This window comes from Rutidosis leptorrhynchoides, chromosome 2 (genome assembly GCF_046630445.1).
Source record: "Rutidosis leptorrhynchoides isolate AG116_Rl617_1_P2 chromosome 2, CSIRO_AGI_Rlap_v1, whole genome shotgun sequence".
Taxonomy (NCBI): Eukaryota; Viridiplantae; Streptophyta; class Magnoliopsida; order Asterales; family Asteraceae; genus Rutidosis; species Rutidosis leptorrhynchoides.
Window position 1 is genome coordinate 166,347,822 of NC_092334.1, and position 26,472 is coordinate 166,374,293.

Genomic DNA, 26,472 nt, shown 5'->3' on the forward strand with positions numbered 1-26,472 from the left:
TATAAACTTAGGGTTAGCAATTATACCTTTCTAGCAAAATCAATGCACACTACTAGACGTAGAACGAAGCAAGCAACAACTTTGAAGCACAAGACTTGATCTAATTTTGAGTGTATGATGGAGCTATGGTGGTGGTGATGTTTGACGGCCAAAAGAGGGAAAAGGATAGCAAAAAACAAGCGACTAGGTTGTGAGGAATGAGTAGCCAGTTAAATTTATGTTACCAGTAAATCACATTAGGGCCCTAAACTAATTAACTAGTGATCTAATAAAGCCCAAAATACAAAAGTAAGGGGTGGTGATGGTGGGTTCGGCCGAATGGCCCATAAAGGGTGGTTCTGGGCTCGTTTTGCTTACTAGTGTACGTGCAGTGGTCCGTTTCGATTGCCGTTAACCGTATCATGTTACCGGAATGTTAACTGATCGTTAAAACGCATCCCACTGTGATTAATTCATTATATAAATAATAAATTAAATAATTTTTTATTAAAAGTAATAATTATTAAAAATAATTATTTTTATCAAAAATCAGACGTTTCGCAGTCTCGTGTGACCTCTGTTGAAGTTTTCAAAACCGTATAGTTTTATCAGTATTTCAAATCATGAAATAAGTTTACCTGCCAATATAATCATATATTAAACATATTAGTTCATCATGAACTCAAGTACGCATTTAAATCAATTAAATACACGAATCGAAAGTAAACACCGTTAAATACTTCACGGACAGTTAACAAATCTTAACGAAAATAGCTAGGGTATTACACGACGTCACAACATCACACTTGACACATATCATTACTATCAGTGGCGAAAAGGGTACCAACTTTTTTTTGACAAAATATGGAAATTTTGGGCAAAATATTGTAACAACCCGACTTTTTCCTTTATATTTTGCTAAGGACCATTCAGAATTTAACGAAACTTAAACTTAGGATTTGAGTCCTGAGCTATTTGAAGCGAGAAAAATAAACACTTTCGGTTAGGAAACCGAGACTAGGTCATTTGAGACCAACGAAACTTAGGATAATTTAGTTATCCACTTAACGACCTTGGATCATTATCAAAAGATTAGATAATTAAACCCGAACATTTAAGGGACTGGAATGTAATTAATAATAATTAATAAAATAAATAGATTATATATATATATATATATATATATATATATATATATATATATATAGGGTTTGGTTATTCTACAAAGTTGTTTAAAATACAAAAGGTACAATGTTATATTAGCCGTTGGATCAAACATATTTAAAAAGTGTTTTATTGTAATTTAAATCAAATGTAAATATTAATCAAGGGCATAAGAGTCTTTACGAATATTTTCTTTAAATTTCAATTAACGAATGGGTCAATAAACTATATTCATCTGCATCTCTAGCATTTCAACTTTATTAAAGTCATAAACATGTTTTACGATTAATAGATGATAGATAAAAATGATACACAATATTCTTGAAAAAATGATGCACAAACATTATTTGTAAAACTCATGTACATGCTCTACATTCAAATAATACGTTGTATGCATCACTATTAGTGGAACAAACATTATTTGTAAAACTCATGTACATGCTCTACAATTAAATAATGATACACCATATTGAGAAAAAATGATGCACGAGAATATGTTAATTTTGATACAACGATACACCACAATCTACCTATTAGCATTTAAATTAGTTACGTAACGTACGATGAAAAATCTATCTTCGATCTCCTATTAATCTATAACTTTAGAAAATGATACACAATTTATACAAATTGATAAGCGTGATGTAGTTGATACAATGATGCATAGGCATTGGTTATCTTTTATTTGCTTGAGATAAAATTCAAAAGAAAATTAAATCACTACTTATTTACTGTAAATTGTTAAATACAGAACGTACATATTAGCCACGAAAATAATTGTTGTATACATGTATATAATTTGATGCAACAAATGTAAAAAGATAAATGCATTTCGTACACATTATTATTGAATTCAGGTAAACTTGTATTAATTTTTTTTGATATATTAGCCATGGAAATATTAATATTATGAGTAACACACAATGCGTTTCTTCATGATTTTTATGAGCAGTTATGATATTTAATATTTAAATATAAACAATCCAATAATTATGGAAGAATTTGTTAAATTATCGTCCACATCCCACAGATTGTTTTAGTTAAATAGAAAATAAAAATAAATGAATAATCAATCTTTAGCAAAGTACCCTTTATCATATTAATATATCCTCATTTCTAGTGTACACTTGTCAATAAATGAGTGGCATCCTACCCTAATGTATTTTAAAGTTCAATGTATTATATATATATATATATATATATATATATATATATATATATATATATATATATATATATATATATATATATATATATATATATATATATATATATATAATTAAATTTTAAAATAAATGATAAACCTTATCTTTAACTAACACTTATCCTCACTTCATCATTATCCTAAACTAATTATAGCCTCACTCAAACTCTTATGAGATAAGCCTTATCCATCAAATTCTATCCTAATCACATTCAAATTTACATTCTTATCTCATTTCTTTCTCATCAAGTTTTAAAGAGTTATAATAATAATCAAACTCTAATAACCTACACTATAAATAGAGGGCTAGCCTTACCCCATTCTTCATTCAAACAATTCACAAATCTCTCCCTTTTCTCCTTATGCTAGTCGACACCCAAACCCTCCCCTTGCTTCTTGTTTTTGTCGACCCCCAACACCCTCAAAATCACCACCACCTTCGGCAATCATCACCACCATCGAACACTACCAAGTAGCTGCCACCCTCCACCTGTTTTACTGCTGCTTCTGCCTAGTTTTTCAGCTCAAAACCACCACCTGCACCTGCTATTTTTCAGCCCACAAACAGCCCCAAAAAGCTGTTAAAAACAGTCTGCTGCTGTCCTGTTTTTATTGTTTCTGTTGACGACAAAGACCACCACCAACCGCCACTTTGCTGCTGCGTTTTGCAGCTGGAAAACACCTATAAACTGCCACCTTTTTGCTGCTGCAGCTTCCCCTTTTTCCTGCTGCTGTCCGCAACCCAAACACACACATAAATACTCGATTTTTACTGCGTTTTGATCCTGTTTTTGCTGCTGCTGATCGGTCTCTTTACCTCCATCGAATCCTCTCTTTTTCTTGTTAAAACAATCCTAAGGTATACTATAAACTCGAGTATTAAATATAAACTTATATATATGCAATTTTTAATTTATATGGTTAATACATGTTGTTTTTACATGAGTAAAGGTGATGATCATAATGAATAAGAATACAGATTAATATTGATATAGATTCAATAAAAGATGTAAACTTTGATAATAATACTTCAATATGATAATGATATGAACATGATAAGATAACATCATGATGATTAAAAATATATATAGTTATATGTAACATATAGACTTATAGATAAATACATAAAAACTTTATCATCATACAAATTAACTTAGTATATAATACCCTTAATATGCACGTATTATATACATATGGATTACATATATATATTAACAATGCAAGTAATATATATATATATATATATATATATATATATATATATATATATATATATATATATATATATATATATATATATATATATATATACTATCACGTACTTAATAATTATATAAGTATAATAATGCTTATAACGTACAAGTGTAACTTACATATATATAATATAACATATAAACTTATATTATGTAACACATGCGCTATGTAATATGAAAGCATAATATACGAGTAGAACATGATACTAGTGTTGTATTCCTATACACACATTCGAAAGCGATACACGTGTAATATATGAGCGTATAATATACAATGAGGAAACTATAATCATAAATAGATAATGTACGACTTTTGCGAGTCTCACCGCTACTTACGGTCATGGATGGTGTCTAGGTTGCCAGTTTGGGATATGGTTGTGGATCTCGAATGTCACGACTTAAAGTCGGATCAAGAGTCCTGGCCCCCGGTTACATCTGGCTATCCATTGACTTACTTGATAGCAACGAGGATCGTTTGAGTTATACAATATCTAAACTGTGAGAATGGTAAACATTGAAAACTCTTAAAAGGACACCGATAGTATGTATGAACATATGTTTATCGAATATATAACTAAAATGATGATGACCATGATGATCCAATTAACTTAAACCTAATGATGATAGGTTGACAACTTTGGACCACCGCTGCTATTTGCTATCACACTGTTACTGTGCTCATAAGGTGAGTCATAGCCCCAACTTTTTAACTGTTTTATAAACTATTTCGGTGTGAGAATACATGTCTTTTTCTATTTTACAATGTAGACACAAGTACTAATGTGACAACCAGGAAATTTTTGAACAAATTTAAACTTGATCTTTATATGTTTCTGACATGATAAGCAAAGTCTGTAATGTTGAAATCTCAAAAACTTTGAACTGTGTTCATATATTCATTTACCCTTCGACTGCTCTCGACGATTCACGAACAATTATGTGTAAATAGATATGTATGAATATATACATATGTGTGATTATTAAATTGAGAAATATTAATGAAACATTAAACGTTTGATTAATATCAAAATAAGTTACGAAGTTTATTATATGACTTGAGAACGTTAACAAAGTATTAGATGAATAATACTTTACATGAATGTAATTATTTCAAGATATTTATCAACGGAATTAGAAGATAATATCAAATGATTGAATTATCAGATACATTGTGATATGATTACGGGTCTCTGTTGAGAGGTCCAACTTGATTTAGGAAACCTTTCCTTTTTAACGGTATTCGGAATAATTGGTAAAGTGATCTTCGAGTAAGGACAAAGTGTCAAGTAGCGAGAGCTAGACAGATTGGTGTAAATTCCTATTGAATTCCAATACATGCCTTACAATAATTGCCTCGTGACTTTTGATAAGATAAACTATTTAACCTTCATATTATTTAATGTAAAAGTAAAATTGGAGAATATAGATAACTTAGAAAATAAATATCGATAAGTTAAGTAAACGATTGTAACACTTGTTTATTGATTCGATTGATTTATAGATATGTTAATTAGAACGTATGAGAAGTTAAATTAAACGTTGGCGCATAAATGAATCATATCAAATTATGTACTAGAGCGTAAAACGTAAGGTGATATAATAATATCTAATATTTAAACGATTGAAATATAATTAGTTTTTGAAAAACTAAATATTAAATTAGTAAGTAACTATTTCTAAAATATATAAGTTTATATTTTTAAATAATAATATCATTATTTTACAAAGTGATAAAATATAATATTAACTTAGTCGTAAAATGTTTTGAATTTAAAATAGTATTATTATAATATATATTGGTAAATAACGAGACGTCGATTTATAGAAGCAAATGACCAAAACACTCAAATGAATAAGTTATACTTTGAGTGGGATAATTTTTCATTGATTTGAGTCTTGTTATTGATAAAGTTACATTACATGAAACGTAAAGTACCAGTTTTCTAAGCGTACGAAAATGCGTTCGAAAAACCGGAACCAGTACGTAAGTCGAGCGTCAACGTACAATTCATTGGTGTAAAAATTACAAATCAACTATGCACGAGAATATAATATAATATTTAATTAATTCGAAAGATTAAATATATTATATGTTAAATAATATATATAAGTATTCACATTACATAAATATGGTGTCAGTAAGATATTGCAATGTCATGTGCTGTAAAGTAAGGCCATGCGATCGCATGGCCATGAGACTCAGACCCCATACGATCGCATGGTGTGGTAGGTGTTGTCAAGTGCTTATAAATCGAACGTTTTGCAGTTTGTGATTCATTCATTTCAATCATCTATGTCTCGAACCTTTCTATTTATATATAAATTATTATTATTATTAATATTATTATTATTAATTATTATTATTAGTAGTATTATTATTATTAGTATTATACATAAAATATATTAATTATTATTATTAGTAGTATTATTATTATTAGTATTATACATAAAATACTACGACGAGGTCCTGCTCGCATGTTTTCAAAATGGATTTTTCGAGAGGGATAGAGCTAAGGAAATTATGGGTTATAGCTATGGAGGTTATGGGTATGGTTCGGGGGTATGCTCGTGAGGAAAATCTAGTGTTTATCATCTCCGTCGCGTCTACGTACTTTCCTACAATATTGAATCACAATATTGATACGTGAGCATTCACATCTTATCTTTTATATATTAATAGTGTATACATGTCTAATGCTCGAGTATATATGTTTATGTATGCTTGTATGTTTTAATTTTCGTCATTAGATAGTTTTGATGAATTATGAATTTGATACATATGCTACTGAGATAAGGTATATGATATGCATGTTTTTGAAAAGCTGGCGAAAAATTATTAACTTTTCATTTAGAAATCGCGTGATTTCGATGAACGGATTAAAAGATATGGTCAACTGAATTATGTTTGACGTTAATTGAAATTGTGTTTGAAACTGTAAATTAATATTTAAACAACTTGTCTATGAGATTGATAAATTGGATTTTTAGATATTACTAATCGAGTAAATGAATTTCTATATAAGGCACGTCTCGTTTTGTTGAACAATTGTTAAAGTTGACTGTCTTATCATATTTTAAAGCTTTATAAACACTATAATCTGATTTTACAATTATTGAAAAGCTATGTGAAATAATAAAATATTTTCGATTGCCATGATAATTCAAATATAATATAGCTCCTGAAATAAATAATATTTTGAGTTTGATAAACTATAAATTCGTTCAATTATCAAGACTTATACTATGTTAATGGACATGTATAGATTTAAAGATCATATTGGGTCAGGTTGACTTTTGAGATGACTTTTGTTAACTTTCGCATGTCGGTCTCGAGCATTAGGATTGTGATACACTATGACCCGACCTAGCTTGTTAGACATTTATTGACCAACATATGTTCTCTAGGTTGAGATCTACGGTTATTTTGCATTCCGAGTTTCGGTCACATTTCGGTGAATGACCTTATGTGCTGCTAAGGTGAGTTTATAGATCCCTTTTTAATTGCTTTTGCAATTTATATTTTTGGGCTGAGAATACATGCACTTTATTTTAGACGCAATGGATACAAGTACATACTAAATTCTACACTGAGTTTTAACCGCAAATCCCTTAGCTTTGGTAACTAGTAACTGCCAGTTATAAGAACTGGTGAGCGTAAATAGTTGTATATGGATCCATAGGGCTTGACATCCCCGTCTGTTCCAGGTATAGAAACCCTAGCCTGAACTATAAAACAGACGTATGCTATTTGAGTTTAGTACACGTTGGATTGCGTGTATTGTACATGTTGGTTGCATGTATGTTAAAACAGGGGTACTTATTATAACGTTAAAGTTTAGTTACCAGGGTGCTCTTTTGATAAACGTTTCGGATGAAACAACTGAAATCTTGTGATCCACCTTTATATACAGATTATGCGCAACATTAAAACTATGAACTCACCAACCTTTGTGTTGACATTTTTAAGTTTGTTTATTCTCAGGTTCCTAGAAGTCTTCCGCTGTTTGCTTATACGTGATACAAGCTATGTGCATAGAGTCGTACATGCTTTATTCAAGAAAACTTTGCATTCACAAAATCATCACCATGTATCTTATTTTGACTGCATTATCAACGAATGTAGTATTGTAAATTATTATATACGGTAATTGTCTATACGTAGAAATCATCAGACGTCGAAAACCTTGGATTTATATATTCATTTATGGTGTGCCTTTTCAAAAGCATGCAATGTTTACAAAACGTATCATAGAGAGGTCAAAACCTCACTATGAAATCAATGAATGATGTATTCGTCCAAATGGATTTGGACGGGTCATCATAGTTGGTATCAGAGCTTGAGGTCATACGGAACCAGAATTTGCATTAGTGTGTTTAACTGTATCTGTTTTTACCGAGTTTTACTTATCATTTCATGTCGGAAATTATATGCTTATCATTCTTAAGTCTAGACACGTTTCCTGCATTTATTGCATACATAGTATACAGACGAATTCATATCTTAGCATATCTATTACTGTAAACTTTTCCTGACATCTTCCGAAAATTTCTCCGTAATTTATGGGATTTTGGTATTATATATACATATGTAAATTATGTATCGGAGAATACCAAACTAAATCCTATAATCTATCTCATATTAAAAATCAATTCCCTGATTATACAAGATGGATCACGTATCTAGTTCAAATTCCTTATATTCCGACAACTATTCCGATATGGATTTCCACTTGAGCTCCGAAAGCAGTGTGACCGGAATGGATCAACCAATTAGCCATCATCTATTCTGGATGAATTGGGGATGAGTTCGTAGTCTAATTAATCATTGGAGACAAGAAGAAGGTGATCCCTTCCATCCACCACATTGCCCTCTTGGCGAAGAACCTGAAGCACTTACCGGCGAACCTGTTCGTAATACCATTTTCTCTCTCTTCTCCAGAGTATCTCGTCATGATTATATACTATCTCAAATTCTGGATCTTATTCATCCGCTCGTCCGAACTGCCAATCATCCCGGTGTAGTAGAAGAAGTCAACGAGCTTCGCGCTCGGGTAGTGGCTTTGGAGAATATGGTGAAAAGATTACAAGCACCAGCAGCATCACCGGCATCAACATTACCACCATCATCAACACCAACAGTATCATTATCACCACCAACAACAATATTCGCATCCCACACCTCAACATCACAATTTGTACCTCGAACATCAACGTCATACGCACCATAGATACCAAGGAATACCAACAACAACAAACGATGAAGTATTGATTCATAACTTCATCGAAGAAATATTCTGCAGAGAATGCGTAGTTTCTAAAACTTTTAGAGATTACTTATTCTAATTGTTTACAAGATGAGTGAGCGAATAGAAATGATGAAATAAAACCCTGATCGGAATGGTGCACGATTTACAAGCTAGATCTGTTTTACCAGCAGCATCAACAGTACCGTCAGCATCACCAGCACCGTCAGTACCGTCAGCATCGTCAGCATCAGTAGCATCTACAACATCACAAGCTCCGCCAGATCCATAATCACCGCAAACATCATCACTAATCAACAACGCGTATATTGCATCAACGAGTTATGAAGTATTAACTCATTCATTCTGAAGAAATTATATGTATATTTTATATATATATGAATTTTGAGATCAAAATAAATCTTTTCGTACTAAGTTATTACGTGTGAATCTTAACTACTCGGTTAGTTCATGTAATTAATATGCTATGATGTACATCCTTCGTTAATGACTTAATAATCGTTAACTATAATCTCTGCTTCGACTTAATAGATTCCATTTCATAATAAATCAATTGTATTATTCAAATACATGTTTGATTTTACACTTTTATTTTCGATGTACTTGAAACTTTCCAGAAAACATCATTCGTACCTTGCGAAGTTAGTAAGAGTTTCATAAGCACCAACATGATTCACTGAGAAAATATCAATAAAATAGAATAATGAAGTATTGATTACATTAGTGAAATACTCTGTGAAGATTATGAAATCTTTAATGTTTTAGAGATTATTCAATATTTAATCCAGCCGAAAATCAAATGAGCTTAATATGATATTAACTCATTAAATCTGTATTACATCTGAAGAAAATATACATACATATATTTTCATAAAGACTGTAATAAAATTTTCTGGTACAAAATATTACTTGTGAAACTTTTAACGGGTAGGTAATACCCGAAAATATAAATTCACAATTAATATGTTACATTCTTCGATTCTGATTTAGCAAATCATCAACTATACTCACTACTTTCACAACGATATACATTCCTTTTTAGAAATCAACACAACCATTTGCATCCAAATTTGATTACATATTCTGATTTTGAAAAATCAGAATCCTAACCAAGATTTGACAGAAAACATCACTATTAGATTCTTTCATCTTTCAAATGCCATACTTTGAATTCAAAACTGTACTAGAACATCATATGTATACATATAAAATTCATCTCTTAGAATTATGAGCTTTTATTCTGAAATTCTGAAAAGCAACCAGTCTACGAATCAATACTCTGAATGTTGAAAAAGCTGATGAAGCAGCAAAAACTATAAACGACTTTAACAGTTGAAAGTTTGATGATAAAGAATAGTGTGTTGGCAAAGCTCAGAAAAGTTGAAACTGTAAAAACGGATTAAGCAAACCATGAAGGAGGCTGTGGACAAATCACAAAGACTAAACCTGCCTTCAAAGAATCCAAATGATTCAGTATCTGCTGAAGTCATTAACGAATACCTTGCTCCTGATTCTAAACCTTTACGGACAAATCTTCTTTATCATCTTTCGATATTAGATATTCTAAGATATCATCGTATCTTTCATTATAAATATCCTCGATATTTCTGAAGATATTTTCATAACTATTCTTATCTGAAATCATTTATCTCTTCGCTATATTTGCGTTACATCATAAAGGAAACTATTTTAGTTTCTAAATTCTGAAAAATTCGAATTTAAAATATGAATGTTTTGAAGTAGTGTTGGGAACTGAAGCATGAGTTAGTATAATATAATGACACTTGATCAACGTGATTATATTACAGTAAGTCATGCTGAGTTTCTAATGAAATGTGATGATTCACAGATCATAACGTCATCATGTGCCATGTTACACGACTCATACATTCTATCTAGTATATAAACATATCAAGAACATAATTTCTTGATAGTTCTATCTTTTCTTTTGAATTCTGGTAATTTAATCAATCAAAATCGTGCTATTACAATCTCTCTCTTAGAACATTAGTTATGTTCATTCGAAACTCCATACCTACGAATTCTGGACCATTATTCGCTTGATTTGAAGTCGGGAAAAAGAAAACAAAAGCGTGAAGCTCTGAAATAGAAATGGGAGTATAAATTGCAAATAAGAGAGAACATTAACTGTGGATGTCAATGATTATAGTAAGATAGAAGCAGGGACATCGAAATATAAGGGGAGATTTAGAACCCAGAAACTACAAACTGTGTATATCGATGCGTATAGCAATATAAAGACACGGGAGAACTAAAAACACTATAAAACTCAAGAGTATAGTAGAAGTGAATAGATTCTTCCGGCGGCAGATGAAAAAGAAAAATGACAGATATAAAAGTTAAGAGTATATCAAGAATCAGAACTGGATGAAGCATATTGAAGAATGTTTTAAAAAGTATGAATTGGGAAAGAAAAAATAGAAGGTGGGAATATGGAAATAAGGAAACGAAGGGAGTGAATTTATAGCGAAAGATCCGACAGAGCAATCAAGACAGATGATCGCATTTAAAGCGGATCCTAATTTTCTTGATTACCGAAGAATCAAATCTTATTACAAAGATTTTCTCCAAATCCCTTGAACTCTGGAAATCAATCCTATCTACGTAAAAAGATATGACGAATCCACACTTACTCATTTCACTCTTTTGTGATAACTTCATTCGTACTCTTCACTTAAGCAAATTGTTTTATCCATATTACTCGCTGATGATGAAACTCTAATTTTCAGCTCGTATGCGTCATGAAAACATACATATTGTCAGCCATGACCATTCCAATCAAATTTCGGCACGAAATTTCTTTAACGGGTAGGTACTGTGACAACCCAGAAATTTCCGAACATATTTAAACTTGATCTTTATATGTTTTCGACATGATAAGCAAAGTCTGTAATGTTGAAATCTCAAAAACTTTGAACTGTGTTCATATATATTCATTTACCCTTCGACTTCTCTCGACGATTCACAAACAATTATGTGTAATGTATGAATATATACATATGTGTGATTATTAAATTGAGAAATATTAATGAAACATTAAACGTTTGATTAATATGAAAATAAGTTACGAAGTTTATTATATGACTTGAGAACGTTAACAAAGTATTAGATGAATAATACTTTACATGAACGTAATTATTTCAAGATATTTATCAACGGAATTAGAAGATAATATCAAATGATTGAATTATCAGATACATTGTGATATGATTACGGGTCTCTGTTGAGAGGTCCAACTTGATTTAGGAAACCTTTCCTTTTTAACGGTATTCGGAATAATTGGTAAAGTGATCTTCGAGTAAGGACAAAGTGTCAAGTAGCGAGAGCTAGACAGATTGGTGGAAATTCCTGTTGAATTCCAATACATGCCTTACAATAATTGCCTCGTGATTTTTGATAAGATAAACTATTTAACCTTCATATTATTTAATGTAAAAGTAAAATTGGAGAATATAGATAACTTAGAAAATAAATATCGATAAGTTAAGTAAACGATTGTAACACTTGTTTATTGATTCGATTGATTTATAGATATGTTAATTAGAACGTTTGAGAAGTTAAATTAAACGTTGGTGAATAAATGAATCATATCAAATTATGTACTAGAGTGTAAAACGTAAGGTGATATAATAATATCTAATATTTAAACGATTGAAATATAATTAGTTTTTGAAAAACTAAATATTATATTAGTAAGTAACTATTTCTAAAATATATAAGTTTATATTTTTAAATAATAATATCATTATTTTACAAAGTGATAAAATATAATATTAACTTAGTCGTAAAACGTTTTGGATTTAAAATAGTATTATTATAATATATATTGGTAAATAACGAGACATCGATTTATAGAAGCAAATGACCAAAACACTTAAACGAATAAGTTATACTTTGAGTGGGATAATTTTTCATTGATTTGAGTCTTGTTATTGATAAAGGTACATTACATGAAACGTAAAGTACCAGTTTTCTAAGCGTACAAAAATGCGTTCGAAAAACCGGAACCAGTACGTAAGTCGAGCGTCAATGTACAATTCATCGGTGTAAAAATTACAAATCAACTATGCACGAGAATATAATATAATATTTAATTAATTCTAAAGATTAAATATATTATATATTAAATAATATATATATAAGTATTCACATTACATAAATATGGTGTCGGTAAGAGATTGCAATGTCATGTGTTGTAAATTAAGGCCATGCGATCGCATGGCCATGAGACTCAGACCCCATGCGATCGCATGGTGTGGTAGGTTGTGTCAAGTGCTTATAAATCGAACGTTTTTACAGTTTGTGATTCATTCATTTCAATCATCTATCTCTCGAACCTTTCTATTTATATATAAATTATTATTATTATTAATATTATTATTATTAATTATTATTATTAGTAGTAGTATTATTATTAGTATTATACATAAAATACTACGACGAGGTCCTGCTCGCATGTTTTCAAAATGGATTTTTCGAGAGGGATAGAGCTAAGGAAATTATGGGTTATAGCTATGGAGGTTATGGGTATGATTCCGGGGTATGCTCGTGAGGAAAATCTAGTGTTTATCATCTCCGTCGCGTCTACGTACTTTCCTACAATATTGAATCACAATATTGATACGTGAGCATTCACATCTTATCTTTTATATATTAATAGTGTATCCATGTCTAGTGCTCGAGTATATATATGTTTATGTATGCTTGTATGTTTTAATTTTCGTCATTAGATAGTTTTGATGAAATATGAATTTGATACATATGCTACTGAGATAAGGTATATAATATGCATGTTTTTGAAAAGCTGGCCAAAAATTATTAACTTTTCATTTAGAAATCGCGTGATTTCGATGAACGGATTAAAAGATATGGTCAACTGAATTATGTTTGACGTTAATTGAAATTGTGTTTGAAACTGTAAATTAATATTTAAACAACTTGTCTATGAGATTGATAAATTGAATTTTTAGATATTACTAATCGAGTAAATGAATTTCTATATAAGGCACGTCTCGTTTTGTTGAACAATTGTTAAAGTTGACTGTCTTATCATATTTTAAAGCTTTATAAACAATATAATCAGATTTTACAATTATTGAAAAGCTATGTGAAATAATAAAATATTTTCGATTGCCATGATAATTCAAATATAATATAGCTCCTGAAATAAATAATAATTTGAGTTTGATAAACTATAAATTCGTTCAATTATCAAGACTTATACTATGTTAATGAACATGTATAGATTTAAAGATCATATTGGGTCAGGTTGACTTTTGAGATGACTTTTGTTAACTTTTGCATGTCGGTCTCGAGCTATAGGATTGTGATACACTATGACCCTACCTAGCTTGTTAGACATTTATTGACCAACATATGTTCTCTAGGTTGTGATCTACGGTTATTTTGCATTTCGAGTTTCGGTCATATTTCGGTGAATGACCTTATGTGCTGCTAAGGTGAGTTTATAGATCCCTTTTTAATTGCTTTTGCAATCTATATTTTTGGGCTGAGAATACATGCACTTTATTTTAAACGCAATGGATACAAGTACATACTAAATTCTATACTGAGTTTGAACCGCAAATCCCTTAGCTTTGGCAACTAGTACCTGCCAGTTATAAGAACTGGTGGGCATGAATAGTTGTATATGGATCCATAGGGCTTGACATCCCCGTCTGTTCCAGGTATAGAAACCCTAGCCTGAACTATAAAATAGACGTATGCTATTTGAGTTTAGTACACGTTGGATTGCGTGTATTGTACATGTTGGTTGCATGTATGTTGAAACATGGGTACTTATTATAATGTTAAAGTTTAGTTACCAGGGTGCTCTGTTACGTAGAATCTTTTGATAAAAGTTTCGGATGAAACAACTGAAATCTTGTGATCCACCTTTATATACAGATTATGCGCAACATTAAAACTATGAACTCACCAACCTTTGTGTTGACACTTTTAAGCATGTTTATTCTCAGGTTCCTAGAAGTCTTCCGTTGTTTGCTTATACGTTATACAAGCTATGTGCATGGATTCGTACATGCTTTATTCAAGAAAACTTTGCATTCACAAAATCATCACCATGTATCTTATTTTGACTTCATTATCAACGGATGTAGTATTGTAAACTATTATATACGGTAATTGTCTATACGTAGAAATCATCAGACGTCGAAAACCTTGGATTTATATATTCATTTATGGTGTGCCTTTTCAAAAGAATGCAATGTTTACAAAACGTATCATATAGAGGTCAAAACCTCACTATGAAATCAATGTATGATGTATTCGTCCAAATGGATTTGGACGGGTCATCACAACTAAACTTACTTTCTATGCTGAGTTATAATCGAAAATCCCTTAGCTTTGGCAACTAGTAACTACCAGTTTATGAACTGTTGGGGGCGAATAGGTGTATATGGATCCATAGGGCTTGACATCCCCGTCCGGGCTAGTCGCGCTAGCACAAAACGGGCGTATACTATTTGAGGTAGTACACATTCATTAACTGTACTTAAGAACAGCGGTAGTTTAAACATGCGTTAAGCTTACTTACGGGTTCTCAAACTTATAGAATCTTTTTTTATATTTTTAACGATGCTTGCGAGCATGAAATGAAAATTTTGTGGTCTATACTTTTTACTTTAAACCTATGATTCACTCAACCTTTGTGTTGACGTTTTTACATGTTTCTCAGGTAAACTAAGGCTGTTTGCTTCCGCTGTTACTTAGATGGATCGATCAAGCTGTGGGACCGATAACAACATGCTAAGTCAACGGAGATTTTTGACGGGGTTTTACAATTGGTATCAAAGCTTGGTCGTAGAGAACTAGGATACCTTAGTGCGTCTGGCAGGATAGCGTTAGGATGCGTTAAGTCTAGACTACGACCGAACTTACTGTTTACCTTAGTTAGAAGGCTTACGTACTTTAGGTTTGCTTTACGGTATTAATATATACTACTATAAGAAGCATACCTTCTACTAAATTTGGACGTCTATTCCTGCTCATACTTGCGAAAAACAACGACATGTCTAAAAAGAACGTTAACTCGGAGTTACCGGAGTGTCTGAACCGTTGACAGCAATTCTGCCTAACGTTCCGTTGGAGAATGAACCTGTCGCGAAGTATTCACTACTCGTCACTGCACCTTACTTTTCCGATCTTACTAAACTCGAAGCTACAACCTTGAATAAAAAAACACAAACCTACGGGAAACCTTATTCGCCGATGACTTACGTTACTAAGACAAGCCTTACCCGTTAATTTTTGAACAACCACCTTACTCGAGGAGAATCGTTTTCTTTTCGTGAACCTTGTACCAGATTTCGCACCAGATACACCTTTGAGAAACCATATAAAATACTACGACCTCAAAATCTTTATTCACACCTATTGTTTATAACTTCACTCTCGTCTTATTATGACAGCCCTGATGGGACCCTCAAACGGGTACAATACATTGAAGAAAATTTTTAATGCCGCTTGTAAAACTCAACTTCAAACTTTTTCAACTGACTTGAGAGTCACCTCATTATACTACATCCCTACTGTCTGCCTTAGGCAACAAACTTTTGGAGGACGTTATCGAAAAATATTTTTACATAAACTAACCAAACTTCTTTAAAAATGCACACGTTCAGAAATCGTATAATTCCTTTTGACTAAATCTAAAACCGTGTCAGAGGTGGCTTTACACCTTATAACTAGTAACTACCAGTTTATAAACTTGTGGGCTCGAATATGTGTATATGGATTCATACGGCTTGACATCCCCGTCCGGGCTAATCGCGCTAGGACAAAATGAGCGTATACTATTTGAGGTAGCAAACATTGGTTAAGTGTACTTAAGAACATGGATACTTTAAACATGCGTTAAGCTTAGTTACCAGGTGCTCAAACTTATAGAATCTTTTTTATATATTTTTAACGATGCTTGCGAGCATGAAATGAAAATCCTGTGGTCTATACTTTATACTTAAACCTATAATTCACTCAACATTTGTGTTGACGTTTTTACATGTTTATTCTCAGGTAAACTGAGGCTATTTGCTTCCGCTGTTACTTAGATGGATCGATCAAGCTGTGGGATCGATAATAACACGCTACGTCAAAGGAGATTTTTGACGGGGTGTTACAAATATGGAGGTTTTTTTAGCAAAATATGGAGATTTTTGTGAAAATTATAAAAGTTGTGGCAAAATATGGAGGTCTTTAAACAAAATATGAACTTTTTTTGGCCAAAATAGGCAGGTATTCGAGCAAAATATAATGACTTTTGAGTAAAATAAAATTCACCTGATAAAATCGAAAAATTCAAAATTTTCACAAAAAAAAATTACAAATCTACTAGAGACGGCTTACATTCTGCCCCTCATATTTTCTCCACCAAGTACTATATTCACAAAAACACTCCATGATAGACTATCACATAATCACCATTATTTATGGTCTAAGTGCAGAGCCGGCCCGATGATTTTAGTGGCCCTGTGCCAAATTAAACTATGGACCCCAAACTCAAGTTTTTTTTTTTTTTTTAAAAAAGCAACATATCAAACACAACATTTTTGCCATTAGATATCCGATATCAAAAGAGTCCGGGATAGATAGATATTAACACTTTTTAAAGAAATTGGGCCCATACTCCTTTATAAGAATCCATTCGGTAACCTTTGCCTTAAACCACAAATCAGTGTATATTGATTTCATATAAGAAACTTGGATATTTTGGGTCCCCAAAAAAGCTGAGCCCTGTGCTGTTGCACAGGTTGCACACCCAATGGGCCGGCCATGTCTAAGTGTATATCGTGCCTTCTATGTAAACTTACCTGTAATATAATGGCAAAACAGACATTTATCACACTTATTTTAAATTCAACAAAAATTTGTATCAAACACTTGATTTAGAAAGGAGGGAGTAAAATTTATCTAACAATAGTTACATTGAGGAACTAGCTGACTGCCTAAGCAACTAATGCGTGGGTGACTAATTTCATATGAAAAATACAAGTGCCTGTCGTTCACTATATGCAAATACCATGGACCAATAGCTTAATTTTTCTTTTTTAATTCATATTATCCTCCAGATCGGTCGTTAGAGTTTTCCTTGCCGTATGACCGATATTGAGCCGCCATATGACCATTTTATCTTATACGGAGTAGTATTTTATTCTTTGTGTATTCCTTTCACTAAATAAATACTGATGTCACGTTATAATATACAAACATGGATTATTCGATCATTTCCTTCTTTAAGCAACCTATTCTAATGTACTCGTTATAATTTAACAAACCCACGTTACTCCTACTTCGTCAACCAATTTTGCCATTTTCCATCACTACAAAGTAAACAATATCTTCAAACCCCCTTCTATAAATCCCTGCAAATTCCATTCCATTCCATTCCTCCCTCGTAGTAACCCAAACACTCCTAAACCTATACATACAAACATGGGGTATCTATATCTAGCTATCAAAATCCCCCAAATCCTCACCACCACAACCTTCTCTAACCTCCTTTCTCACACCATCTCTCTCCTCATCGCCGCCCTATCCCATCTCAGACTCTTCAAATCTCCGCCGGATCCCGACAACTTCTCATCCACCGGCGCCGGCGCCATCCTCATCCTCGACGGAACTTCGCCGTCACTTCACCCTGTTCCCGTCCACGTCATCACCGCAGCAATCAAGAGCAAAGTCTCAGTCATTCCTTACTCAGATTTTGTCAGTAAGTTTGGTGGACCCCAGTCGACTGTTTGTAGTATATGTATTGATTGTATTGACGGTGATGACTCAATTAGAGAGCTTGTGAATTGTAAACATGTTTTTCATCGAGTGTGTTTGGATCGATGGGTTGATGAAGGACAGATTTATTGTCCATTGTGTAGATCTATTCTTCTTCCGCCCAAGAAAATTTTGTCCGGCCGCCGTGCCGTTGCCGGAAATGAAGTTGATCCGGCAATGTAAAGTGAATTTTAGCTGTTGAGAAAAATGTATAGTGAATTTGAGAAAGTAGTGATGACATGGATGGATTATTGGATTCGGTGTTTTAGGAGATTGTTTATGTTTATTATATTAGTTACTCCGTACGTTTTTTTTCCTTTAAGAAAGAGAGAGAAATTTATATTTATTTTATTATTTGTACTTTTTTTATTTCTACTAGGGTAAATCTTTCTATTTATCTAATTTTGGTTAACTCGTTGAATAAGTCGTGAAACTACGTATTTGTAGGAAAAAAAAAAGTTAGATGATATGTTATAGTTAAAATTTATTTTGAACGACAACAAATTTTACTATTGGAAGGTGATCCTCACACACCAATTTATAATTTATTTACACCTAATTTACTATTATACCCTTAATTATACTTAGAATAATAATATAATTCAACTTCTTAGGGGTATAACTGTGAATTTATGAGACAAAAGTGTAGATGGATCAAAAAGTGATGTGTGAGAATCACCTTCCTTTATTATTGTATATAAACATTTACGTATTTACTAAGGGGACCAATACTTCAATTTTAAAAGTATGGTAGAGAGGACTCGACAATACTTTGCATCCAAATTACTTTAAATCGCCACTGTATCTAGTCTATTTCTCTTTTGTTTGCAACACTCTTGGATTTGTGAATTAAATGAAATTATTCGAACGGATGAGATGTATCTGTGTCAAAAAGGGAGAATTAAATCGGATGTGAACGGTGAGGAAAACTTCAAAATTTTCACATATTATTGAAAAATAAGAGACGGTATCAAAAGATCGATGGCATTTCGGTTATGGAGAGTGGAGTACGTGTCTGTTTCACATTAAACATGAATTTAAAAGTTTTTACAAATCAAAGTTTAGAGAGCATGATGAAGGTTGCGATATTCTTGTTATTGTCGTGACCAGGAGGTTAAATGAGGTTGACAATGTGTTTCTTGAGTCGACAGTGTCAAATGAAGAAATTAAACGGGCGGTTTGGTTTTGTGGAAGTTATAAGGCTACGGGTCCAGATGTTTACTCGTTTCATTTTCTTAAAGCCAATTAGGATTTGATGAAGGATGAGGTATTTGCCTTCACACGTAATGCGCCGGATTCTGTCTCTTTCCCTAATGGAGTGGATTCGACGTTTATTATATTAATTCCAAAGATTGCTAATCCTATCAGGATTAAAGACTATAGACCCATATCTTTGATTGGTTTGCAATATAAAATTATTGCAAACTTTTAGCTAACCGTTTAGCTAAAGTGATCGATAAACTGAAAAGTCCATAGCAGACGACGTGTATTGATGGAAGACAAATTCTGGATGGGCCGATGATGTTGAGCGAGATCATGGCTTGGTATAAGAAGTGCAAGAAGAAAATATTTATTTTCAAAGTTGATTTTGAGAAGGCATATGATTTTGCAAGTTGGAAGTTTCTCGATCATATGTTAGAGTTGTTGGATTTTGGTAAAAAGTGGCGTGATTGGATTGATTTGTTCCTTAATTCCTCTAGATCTTCGGTTCTTGTTAACAATAGTCCGCAAGGGAATTTACTACTAAGAGGGGATTAAGACAGGGAGACCTGTTGAGCCTGTTCTTGTTAATAATTGTCATGGAGGGCTTGCACTTAATTTTAAAGAACGATGTTGATTATAGTCTTATTAATGGCATGCCAATCGGACATTCTGATATTAATATATCTCATCGTTTTTATGCGGACAATGTGGTGATTACCACTGAATGGAGTGTGTCATGGAGAAAATTTTGAGAACAATGTGGTTGTTATCACTGAATGGAGTGATTACCATTGCGGGTTTTATGCGGACAACGTCGGGTAACATTCAATTCATTATGTTGGTTTACGGATGGGCTATAATATGAATATTATAAGTAACCGGAATACTTTGATCTATCGTTTTAAAGGCCATTTAGCAACTTGGAAAGCTAACCTTCTTTCTATAGGATGTTGATTGAGAGTGGTTAAAAAAAATTTCGATCCGAGCTTCATTTTTTAGGAGAGTAATGATTCCAACACGAAGGTGGTTTGGATTAAATGGGCTAACGTGATGCTATCATTGAAAAAATGAGGTTTGAATGTGGGAAGAATATGCTCTGTAAAGACCCGTCCTAATCCATAAGAACGGATACAATAACATATGATTACATCGCGAGTTATTTGACCTCTATATGATACATTTTACAAACATTACATTCGTTTTAAAAGACAAACTTTCATTACATCGAAAATTGACATGCATGCATACCATTTCATAATATCCATCTATAAATGATCTAATCTGTCATTTACTTAATCATAATCTTTACTGAGCTCAACAATTTGAATGCAACATCTTTTGAAATATGTCATGAATGACTCCAAGTAATATCTTTAAAATGAGTAAATGCACAGCGGAAGATTTCTTTAACACCTGAGAATAAACATGCTTTAAAGTGTCAACCAAAAGGTTAGTGAGTTCATTAGTTTATCATAAACGATCATTTTCATCATTTTAATAAACCACGAGATTTTCATTTCTATTTCTCATAAATATACGTCCCATGCATAGAGACAAAAAAATCATTCATATGGATTGAACACCTGGTAACCTACGTTAACAAGATGCATATAAGAATATCCCCTATCATTCCGGGACATCCATCGGACATGATAAAACAACATCGAAGTACTAAAGCATCCGGTACTTTGGATGGGGTTTGTTAGGCCCAATAGATCTATCTTTAGGATTCGCGTCAATTAGTAGATCGGTTTACTAATTCTTAGGCTACCAAGCAAAAGGGGCATATTCGGCTTCGATCATTCAACCATAGAATGTAGTTTCAATTACTTGTGTCTATTTCGTCAAACATTTATAAAAGCGCATGTATTCTCAGTCCCAAAAATATATATTGCAAAAGCATTTAAAAAGGGAGTAATGAAACTCACAGTACTGTATTTTGTAGTAAAAATACATATGACGATTTTGAACAATGCAGGGTTGGCTTCGGATTCACGAACATATATCATTTGTATATTTATTAACTCACATAATTGTAATCGAACAAATTTATATATATAAATTTATTAATTATATCATTTTTATATTAATAACCTATTTGTTTCATATAGTCATTTTATATATTTAAAATAAATAAAAATATACATTTTATTATGTTATATGTTTTATATATATATATATATATATATATATATATATATATATATATATATGTGTGTGTGTGTGTGTGCTTTGTTTGTTAAAATTATAATAATACTAAGATAATATTAATAATGATAAAAATAATAATAATGATAATAGAGTTAAAAATGATACTCTTAATATAAATGATAAAGATGATAACTTTAATAAAAATGATAATTTTTAATAAAAATGTTAATGATAATGAATACTAATAATAATAACTATAAAAATAATGATTTTACTAATAATAATAATAATAACTATGATAGTAATAATAATGCTTATAATACTTATATAAATGATACTAATGTAAACTATGTTAATAATAAAAATAAAAATCATGATATCAATAACATAATAATAATAATAATAATAATAATAATAATAATAATAATAATAATAATAATACTGATAATGCTAAAAATAAACACATATTTCATAGCATTATCCTTCAAGAAAGACAAGCTTTTAGTTACAATTGTTCTATTTACGAGTGATATTCATTTAAATAATAAAAAGGTGAAGACAAAAGACAGATTCGACGATTTGAAGACGCAAACGACCAAAAAGCTAAAAAGTACAAAGTACAATCCAAGTGGTTCAAATTATTGCTGAGAAACGTCTAAAAGTTACAAGAGTACGAGCCACAAAATGCAAAGTACAAGATATTAAATAGTACGAAAGGACGTTCGAAAATCCGGAACCAAGACATGAACCAACTTTCAGCACGCGACGCAACGGACCAAAAATTTCAAGTCAACTATGCACAAGAATATAATATAATATATAATTAATTATATATATTATTATATATTATAATTATAATTATACGCAGCCCACGTTTAACTCACTATGGTGAGCTGGATTCCAAAGCTCCGCACTTATGGAGCTGTGAAGCATAAAACCACCGCAGTCGCGGAGCACAACAGTTCAAAGTGGGCCTATAAAAGGCCGCACATTCTGATCGATTTCAATCATCCTTTTTCTTCTTTCTATCTACGTAATATATATATATATATATATATATATATATATATATATATATATATATATATATATATATAATTCTAATTATAATTTTAATTTAAAGTTTAATAATAATAAGGTTATAGTGGCGAATGTTTTAAGTTTGTAAGTCGAAATTCTGTCCGTGTAACACTACGCGATTAATACTCATTGTAAGTTATGTTCAACCTTTTTAAATTAATGTCTCGTAGCTAAGTTATTATTATGCTTATTTAAGCCGAAGTAATCGTGATGTTGAACTAAATATTAAAGACGAGGTTATTGGGCTTTGTACAATAACTGGGGTTTGGACAAAAGACTGACACTTGTGAAAATTAGACTATGGGCTATTAATGGGCTTTATATTTGTTTAATTGAATGATAGTTCGTTAATTTAATATAAAGATTTACGTTTGGACGTACCTATAAATAATCACATACACTCGATCGGACACGATGGGCGGGATATTTATAAGTACTAATAATCGTTCATTTAGCCGGACACGGGGATGGATTAATAGTCAATGGACTCATTAAAACAGGGGTGGATTACGTACAAGGACACTTGGCGTAATTGTTAATAAAGTATTAAAACCTTGGGTTACACCCAGTCGATATCCTGGTGTAGTTATTAAACAAAGTATTAAGACCATGTTACAGTTTAAGTCCCCAATTAGTTGGAATATTTGACTTCGGGTATAAGGATAATTTGACGAGGACACTCGCACTTTATATTTATGACTGATGGACTGTTATGGACAAAAACCAGATGGACATATCGAATAATCCAGGACAAAGGACAATTAACCCATGGTAATAAATTAAAATCAACACGTCAAACATCATGATTACGGAAGTTTAAATAAGCATAATTCCTTTATTTTATATCTCATCGCACTTTTATTTACTGTCATTTTATTTATTGCACTTTTAATTATCGTATTTTTATTTATCGTCATTTACTTTACGCTTTAAATTAAGTTGTATTTATATTTAATATTTTACATTAGGTTTTAATTGTGACTTAAGACATAAAATCGACAAACCGGTCACTAAACGGTAAAAACCCCTCCTTTTATAATAATAATAGTATATATATATATATATATATATATATATATATATATATATATATATATATATATATATATATATATATATATATATATATATATATATATATATATATATATATATTGATACAAATATAGTTTAAAATAAATATAGCATTAAACTCAGCTAGCTCGGAATGAACCGGACTTACTAAAAACTACACTACTTTACGATTAGGTACACTGCCTATAGTGTTGTAGCAAGGTTTAGGTATATCCACTCTATAAATAAATAAATAACTTGTGTAAAATTGTATCGTATTTAATAGTATTTCGCAATAAAAATATAACTATTTCGTATACACCTCGCATAACATCAAGTGTTTTTGGCGCCGCTGCCGGGGATCTTCAACAACGACGAAAGCGAAACGCTATAAAAAATTAGTTTTTAAGTAATTTTTGTAAAAATATATGTTTATAAGTTTTTAATATTAAAAATACAAAAAATATAAAAAGAAAAGAAAAATAAATATCTATATTTTTAAGTTAAAAAGTTTATATAAATTTTTTTTACTTTTGTTAAAAGTTATAAAAACTAATAAGTATTTTATTTTTTTTATAAGTTTTATTTTTATAAGATTAAACTCAGAAAACTAAATAAATCAAATAAATATAACAAAATAATAATAATATTAAAATCTGAACCTGCATAATTTGAGCCTGCTACTCATTTAAACCTGCATACTCCGCACTCGCAGAGCTTTTTGGGCAGCTAGTATCCGCACTCGCGGAGCTGTCTGACAAAATGAAACCTGGTACAGCATTAATTACGTTTTAGGGTTTTAATTATTATTAATATTATTAATTAATTAAGATTAGGGTTATATTTAATATTAATTAGTTTTAGTCTTTAATTAAATTTGTATTTTTAAGTTTTAATTAGTTTTATTAATTTATAAAATTAATACATTTATAAAATAATAATATAAAAATAATATATTTATAAAATTTGTATTTTTATCATTTTAGTTATAAATTGTATTTTTATCGTTCTTAATTAGTTTTAAGGCTAGTTTTTGCCGTAGTTATTTCTAGATTTTTAGGCATTGCCGTAAAATCCCTTAATTGCTTTTTCTTTAGACTACGATTTAGGTGCTTTAGAATTTTGCGACGCTGTTTTAAAATTTTAGTGCCTTTTAAGTAACTGTCGTTTTGGATATAGAATTCCTTTTAAGCTTTAATACCTTTAGACGTAAGTTTTAATTCTTAGTTTTTAGGCTTTTAAGTTTCGACACTGTATTTTATTATTATTATTTTTCGACTTTTATTTTTCGACGCTTATTTTTCGACTTCTTATTTTTCGACGAGCTTTTCTTTTTCATTTCGATGCTCTAGTTTTTAGGACATAGAATTTTCTTTATTTTCTTTAAACTTCGACGAAAAATTATTTTAAGCGGTTAAATTGATAGACATCCAAAATTTTCTGGTTCGTAGTAATAGTTGGATTTGTTAGTGGCGAGTTGTGGGCTTCCGATTTAAAGGGTCCTGGCTACCTGCTGCATCTATTGGCTATTCGAAACGTGGGCAAAATCAGAAAAGTCTATTAATTTGATAACTTATATAATTTTTATCTTTTATAACTAATAGGATATTCAGTGAATGCACCGAGCAAAACGTTCACCACCTTTCATACGTTCACCACCTGTAACTCGATCAAGACATCTAGCCAACATTGTCGCCGTTGATTTTTCTTTAGAATCGTCATCTAGTCAACCAAGTACTCCAGTTCAAATTTCCGATAATCCATTTTTTGAACCCGACCTCACAATTGAGAACCCGGAGGATATTCAAGGACAATTCAGAGATCCTGAACCACTAATCATTCCTCCTGAACCACAAACTACTCATCCAGAGATCGTCGAGGAAGAAACCATTAAGTCAGAATCCTCTAGTGATTCAGATTCAACAATTTCAATCATGGAAAATCTGGAACCTCTAAGTATGGAAGACCGAATGAGGGCTAAACGCACTAGCTAAGGTCACGCAATTACTCAACCAGACATTAATGCGCCAGATTATGAAATCAAAGGACAAATACTACACATGGTAACAAATCAATGCCAATTTAGTGGTGCGCCAAAGGAAGATCCAAACGAACATCTTCGAACCTTTAATAGGATCTGTACTCTATTCAAAATCAGAGAAGTTGAGGATGAATAGATCTATCTCATGTTATTTCCCTGGACTTTAAAGGGAGAAGCCAAAGATTGGTTAGAATCATTACCTGAAGGGGCGATTGATACATGGGATGTTTAGTAGAAAAATTTCTTAAACAATTCTTTCCGGCATCTAAAGCCGTG

The 26,472-nt window shown here is 31.4% G+C and overlaps 1 long non-coding RNA gene across 2 annotated transcripts; it reads left to right on the forward strand.

The window, feature by feature from the left end:
• The first annotated feature begins 2,619 nt into the window (after positions 1 to 2,619).
• Positions 2,620 to 19,179, forward strand: LOC139894405 (uncharacterized). Of its 2 annotated transcripts, none has more exons than XR_011774973.1 (3): positions 2,620 to 3,206; positions 4,228 to 4,285; positions 16,920 to 19,179. It is a non-coding gene; the product is annotated as an uncharacterized lncRNA (long non-coding RNA). The 2 variants fall into 2 exon arrangements; XR_011774972.1 differs by lacking the exon at positions 16,920 to 19,179 and adding an exon at positions 15,583 to 15,895.
• The last annotated feature ends 7,293 nt before the right edge of the window (positions 19,180 to 26,472 follow it).